Source organism: Melanotaenia boesemani, chromosome 10 (genome assembly GCF_017639745.1).
Source record: "Melanotaenia boesemani isolate fMelBoe1 chromosome 10, fMelBoe1.pri, whole genome shotgun sequence".
Lineage (NCBI taxonomy): Eukaryota > Metazoa > Chordata > Actinopteri > Atheriniformes > Melanotaeniidae > Melanotaenia > Melanotaenia boesemani.
The window spans coordinates 10062153-10068804 of NC_055691.1; the positions used below are offsets into that span (position 1 = coordinate 10062153).

Here is a 6652-nt window from a genome sequence, read left to right on the forward strand (position 1 = left end):
CATTGTTTTTGAACTATTTAATGATTTTCTCACATTTGAAGATAAACTAGATCCTCTGTTGACAGTCATGGACAGAAAGTAACTTCTACATCTGTTGTCATTTGATCTTTTAACCTAAATGACATTTAAAATTTAAAAATCTGATGATAAACTTTGACTCTGATCATTACTGCTTGCAGCGTTGTTAATCTATATTTTAACTAACTTCCATTTGTTTTTAAATTATTATTGGATGTTACAAATGATGAACTTGAGGCTTTACGCACACAAGGTGAGAATATAAAAAAATCACTTTCAGAGACACTATCTAAAGGTGTTTAATAAATCCAGTTTAAAATGATTTTAAATGAAACATTTAGCATCCAACAAACCTTTGTAGTTTTCTGTAAACTGCCATCATTCATTGGCTTTAAAAGCAGCAGCTGCACATCAACATATTCGAAATATGACTCATATTCCACAAAAACATGCAGCGTTTTGGTCTGAGAGGCAGACTACAGTTGTAAAGTTGTGATTTATTGACAAGAAAAACCACCAACATCAGTCTGAGCGTCTTGTCTTCATTTTACAACATTGATATCATGCGGCGTTACACCCAGCAACAGCATACAATAATAACTCCTATACAAACGTACATACATACAGTTTTATACATGTTATCTCTATGTGGATGACTTATGTACAGGAGATGCTCGCGGTGTTCGAGTCACAGAAGTGGAACACATAGAAAGGACACTTTCTGGAGGAGCAGCTAACAGTGGTGAACGTCGAATGGTTGCCATGGAAACAAGCTAGTCTGCATCCTATCTGACTAAACATTTTGTCATTATTTGTGTCATATGTATAAATTTGGTTTAGCCTCATAAGTTAGATTAAAAAAATTGTACAAGCAAAGTGGTCTCGAAGTAGGCCAAGTACACGTGCTTTTAATTACGAGTATGCATGGTTGTCATAGTTTGAAACATTGTTTGTGCACATCTTCAGAAATTAAGAATACTCGTTCACAAGCTGCAGTTTTCTAGGACCCAGTAGGGGGAGTGTAGGGACCCGTTTGACCAGATGTAACATCACAAGGTCAACAGTGGTAAAGATAACAGAATGTTTCAAAGACTAGATGAGGTGCAGTTGGTTTAGGGGCTTTAGATGCCATCTAAGCTACCATAGCACACAATGTAGTACGTGAACAGTTTTGTTTACAACAGAGACAGTCACCTATGCAATTATGAGGTTAAAAAGGAAATATTCTCAGTCTGAGCTACCTTTATCTTCTTTATCTTCATAAATTTAACTATATTTCTTTTTGTATGAGCTTTATAGTTTATCTCTGTGCAAAATAAAAATGTGGCTAGCAAGTAAACCTCTACTTGTGTTCTAAATACCTCAATATTCAGTTTTTTAAAGGGACAGTCGATAATGCTACTGCTAGTTAGCTTTAGCATGTTAGCAAGCTCATTCAGCTTCAGAACTAGTTGTGTGATGCAGTTGTCTTCCAAGGTCGTTTTCTGAAGGAATTTTTGCCTTGTTTTTCTGAACAGAGAGGTTGTAATTTGCAGAGATTTCAGATTACATATTATATTAATCATTGCATCGTTAGGGCGGCATTGTTTGTGAAATGTGTGGTTCATCAGTGGTTATGGTCTGGTGTTTGCGTGGTTTAAGATTTTCCAGTTTTATATCATATAATTGTATATAGTAAACAAATGGGCTATCATAGATGTATAAATTTTTTTTCCAGAGATAGTGCAACAGGAATGCCAAGCAAGTTTTTTCCTGGTAATGACGTCATCTATCCTCGGGCACTCACAATTACGAAACAACTTCAATGTGCTATAAAGGCTATAGAGCGCAATGCATGACGGTTCACGTCTGCTGATATAGTGTAATGTTTCTGTACAATACTTTTAGTGTACTATGTGGAAAGTTTGTATCGTAATGTATTGTAAAGTGAATGAAAAGTTTCAGCTGTAACGTGAAACGTTGGCTACAAAGGACCCTGTGTGGTGAAGAAGGGGACAACCTGAACCAAGCTACACTGAGCTGTTCACCAACACAAGTCTGTTACCATGGCAAAAACAGTCCACGTACAAAACAAAGGTCTTTGTTGGTTTACATTCCAGTTTCAGGGTTAGGGTTAGGATTTCATGATTTCTGCTTCTCGATTGCACCTCCCCTGTCAAAATTAATCCTTTGTCGACTGCAGTTTCCATGGCAACCATTTCAGATGCACCGAGTCACGTCTTGCTACAGGAGTACACGTCTGAACGAGACCAGCAGTTGTTTCAAGTTCTGCGACTCTGAAGTCCACTGATGAATCAGGGGACGGTTACGGTGACGACACCAGAAAACAAAGTGAAAATAGGCACTGGTTATCAAACACAAAACATGTCAGGCTGCAACTTCCCTGACTTCATCTGCTCAAATCCCTTTAAACGCGTCTCCAGAAGTTAAAACTCTGGATCTTAAAGCTGCATTAGCAATTTTTTTTTTCTGTATTTTGGCCACTCGGGGGCAGTGCTACAAAAACATTTGAGAGAAACAGACAAATGGCCTCAAACTGTTAGAAATGCAAGTTGTTTTGAGGGGTTTCACCTTGGCTCGAGGTTACTGGTTCCTTGTTCCATTTCCAGAACTGGAACTTTTTCATGAAAAAGCAGCAAAACTGAGTTTTCACTGAAAAACTCCAGCTGACCAATCTATGAATGAATACGGTCTTGTTAACAGCGTTAATTCCAACGTGAAAACATTATTTTTAGTCAGAACACGCGTCTGGATTTCTATCGCTTGGGGTCCTAAAGAAAATAATAAATAGAGAAAAATACAAAGTATGATGAATCTGTCACTCCTGATTTGCAACATGTTCCTAAAGTTTTTTTTCATTTATATTTAGATGCATAAGATAAACTAATTAAGCAGCCGTTTGGGGGCCCCATGCCACCAGGGTCCCAAGAATGTGCTTGAAATGTTAAAATACTGTATCTTGAATTTAAAGGTCCAGTGTGTAAGAATTATGACAGGCGTCAGGCGAAACTCATCGCAACCTTCCTGAAACCGAACACACGGGATGCGACAAACGGCAGCGAGGGCTGCAGTACCGTGCATCGTGCTCTAAGATCGATTTTCTCTAAGAAATTTGATTGGTTATGATACTGGTGGGGATTTTGACATTTTCAAACCAGTCCCTGACGTGACTAAGTATGACATATGGAGAATCAGAAGATTTTGCACAAATTAACAGAAATCTTGCTGTTTACTGTATAAAAGAAAGACAACCCTGGGTTCATCCAAGTTTACAAAATAGGAAACAGCATCGTGAATATCATCATTTGATGGACCTCAAGGCTGATCCAGATAAATCTAAAACCTAAGTTTAGAATAATTCACTCTGGCGCCACACGGCTGCCTTTTATTAAGCTAAAATGATCTATTCCTCCATGTTCAAAGTGTTTACAGACGGAGCTGTCTAGCCTGCTCTCATTGGTCAGTCCACGAAGCCCCTCGCTGGTAGGCTGTAGTGCCAGGCAACAGCGACAAAAGTTGAACACTTCCCTTTTTTTTTGTGTCGCAAGCATCGTGTGCACATCTACATGAATGAGCGCAACATTTCACATGCACGAATGTCGCCTGTCGCTTGGTTGGAGGAGGGCAGCGATTTTCGCCTCAATACGCAGGTTCCATAGGAAATGAATGGAGAAGGTGCGACGTCGCCTCCTGTGTGTCGAGCCCATTACTTATTCTAAACAGTGCTCTAGCTCCTGTCAAACAAAGCGGTACACACAGAGTTGTTTGAGAAACTGTAATGCAAACACTGGCACAAATATGACAGTTGCCATGTGGACCCACGGAAAGTAGATATAAATGGTTTATTCTAAGATAATAAAAACATAATATTTATTAGATACCAATAGAAAGACAGTTTTAAATTATATATTTTTGATACATATAATTTTTCTGTCATTATCATTTAATTTTGTTTACACACACATATATATATATATAGATATATATAATTTTTTTTTTTTTCTGAATAATTAATACCTGAAAAACCTGAGTTTTGTACTTTGTAAATCATGGTTGGCATGAATAATGCTAGCTGAATCAGTTCCTGCTGCAGCAGAGTGATGCAGAATCTTTCAGGCATCAGTGTGAGTTGTTGCTTGCAGTTGAAGCTTTTTCTTCGATTACATGTTCACATTTTTGTTCTAAATTTTAAAAACTAAACTAAATAAACTGGTTAACTTGTTTACTCTAAACGTGTCTGCTGATGTTTTCTCTTACACACAGACGTCACGCTGCATAACTAAAACCTACTCCAGTAAGGTCAAAACCCACAGATGGAGTGACCAGTATGATGGAAGACCACTACATATAATGCATATTAAGGCTCAGGCCGGCCCTTTGTGCTGCAGTTCATCATTTCATAAAACAGGCTTCGATGCAGCAGTAAGATCCAGATTCAGCTTTTTCATCTCCATAAAACTGAACAGGTTTTGGTTTGATTTAAATCTTCTAAAATCTCTAAAATAGATCTTTTTCTCTAGAAGTTCCTGATGCTGATTAAGGCAGAGGCGTGCAGGGAGGCAATGAAACGTGCGTGTACAGAGTTTAAAGCTGCACAATCAGTTTCAATTTAGTACGGAAGTCCTGAAGTGACAACAGCAACCTAAGAGCACATGAACGTTTCAGAAAACACAGCGATGAGAAAGAATTATCACAAGATATTTACTTCTTTTGTGTTTTCTGCTTTTTGTTCAGCTGTTTTCTTCTGTGTTGTTGTGTTTTGTTCTCAGGGCCACCGTATGCAAGATCTAAATCAGACATTTTCTGGATATTTTCTGTCTCACAGCACACCTCCTCGTCTCGTTAAACCGTGAAGACGGGCCAATCCGTCCACGTCTCTGCTCCGGACTCTGGTTCCGGACTCTGGTACTTGAGCAGGTGAAGCAGAGGAAGCCTCGGCTGGAAGCGACATGAACAAAGACTGCACAGTGAGCCACCTCCTGCACCGTCACACACCATAAATTGCACAGCGTCGTTGGGGCCTCGTTGCTCAGCTGGAGAAACCCTGCGTGAAGGTTTGCAGTCACATTTAGAAGAGAAAGGAAAGCAGCAAAAACAGAAATGAGGCACCTTCACCTTCAAAAACAAGATTGTCAAGTCTGAGGGTTAGAAAATACAGAATTATACTTCAGATCCTTCAGGGACAGATTTACCTTCTGTAGCAAACATGCAGCTGAAGCTCAACGTTAGGTTTTCATTTCCTTCTGGAGGATGAAGCTTTTTATCGCCATGAATAATAAAGTCGGTTAAAATAGCTACAAATCTGATGTGAGTAGCCGCTTCTGCTACGTTTCCTACCTAAATTCATGCAGAATTTCATCTTTTCAGCTTTCAGAAAGTTTTCTGTTTCACACTTTCTAAAACTGGGATTAAAGATTGTGACCTGGTTCCAATGTAGTTCATTTAGAAGCTGAGAAAACTCGAAAAAAGATCTTTATTACCACATTATGTCCTAATTCTTTATATTAAAAAAAGATCATGCTTTGCTATAAATGTTCAAGAAACATTCTGGACAGTTCAGGATTAATTCAGAGGGAGATGAAGTGCTGCAGTTATTCAGTAGTTTGTAGAAAATTCTCCCCAAAAAGTTGGGACTCTGTAAAATGTAAATAAAAACAGAATTCAATGATTTATACATTTTGTTCCCAGTAGAAGATAAACAACATGTCAGATGATGAAACTGAGACATTTTACCAACTGATGGAAAATATAAGCTGATAGTGAATCTGATGGTGTGAACAAGTCTGTAACAAGTAGTTCCAGGGTGACGTTAGGCATCGTGTAGCATCCCCTCTTCTTTAACAACAGGCTGCAACATCTGGGAAATGAGGAGACCAGTTGCTGGAGTTTCAAGGGAACCAAAAACCAAAGAACTGGTTGTAGACATACAAAGGTCAAGACCACCAATGACCCCGTGTCTATCAGTGGGTGAAAGTGGACACTGTGGAGGACCAGGAATGGGCCCCGGACTGCAAGCAGACCGGTTCAGCAGCTGGTCTCTCATCCTGCGGAGCCCTGCTGTTGGGATGGATGCTACACGATGGTAAACACCACCCTGTTCCCATCAACAGATTCACTGTCAGCTCATATTTTCCATCAGATGGTAAAACGTCTCTGGTTCATCATCTGACATGTTTATCTTCTACTGGGAATAAAATTTTTATTTATTTTTCCATTTTTATTTACATTTTACCCAGACACCGGACTGGTTTGGAACTAGGGTGGCGAAACACCAGATAAATGTTTTAGAGAATCTAGAGGAAAGTTCCAGGAAACTGACTTTTTCTTCTTTTTAAGCAAAGAGCTGCGACGGTAAACCTGCAACATGTCTTTTAATCTGATGTTCATCAGCCATTCGTCAGCTGGATGGAGCTTCACTTTGTTTATTTAGATGACCACGGGGGCCGGAGCTCTGACAACTTACATCAGAGTAAAAACAGCTTTTTCAGTCTCTGTTTTGTTTCTGTAAATTTGTGTTTTATTCTGTTGTTTTGTGTCTTTGTTGTGTTTGTTTAGTCTTGATGGTCATATTTTCTTTGTTTTGTCTTTATAATTATTTTTTTTCTTTTGCATATGTTTATGTTTTTTGTTGTTT

The 6652-nt window shown here is 38.8% G+C and overlaps 1 protein-coding gene across 1 annotated transcript in view; it reads right to left on the reverse strand.

Moving 5' to 3' along the window:
- LOC121647505 (NACHT, LRR and PYD domains-containing protein 12-like) overlaps positions 1-6652 on the reverse strand; it is a gene marked incomplete at its 3' end in the record, with an annotated part of 791953 nt that overhangs the window by 143481 nt on the left and 641820 nt on the right. The window lies entirely within an intron of this gene.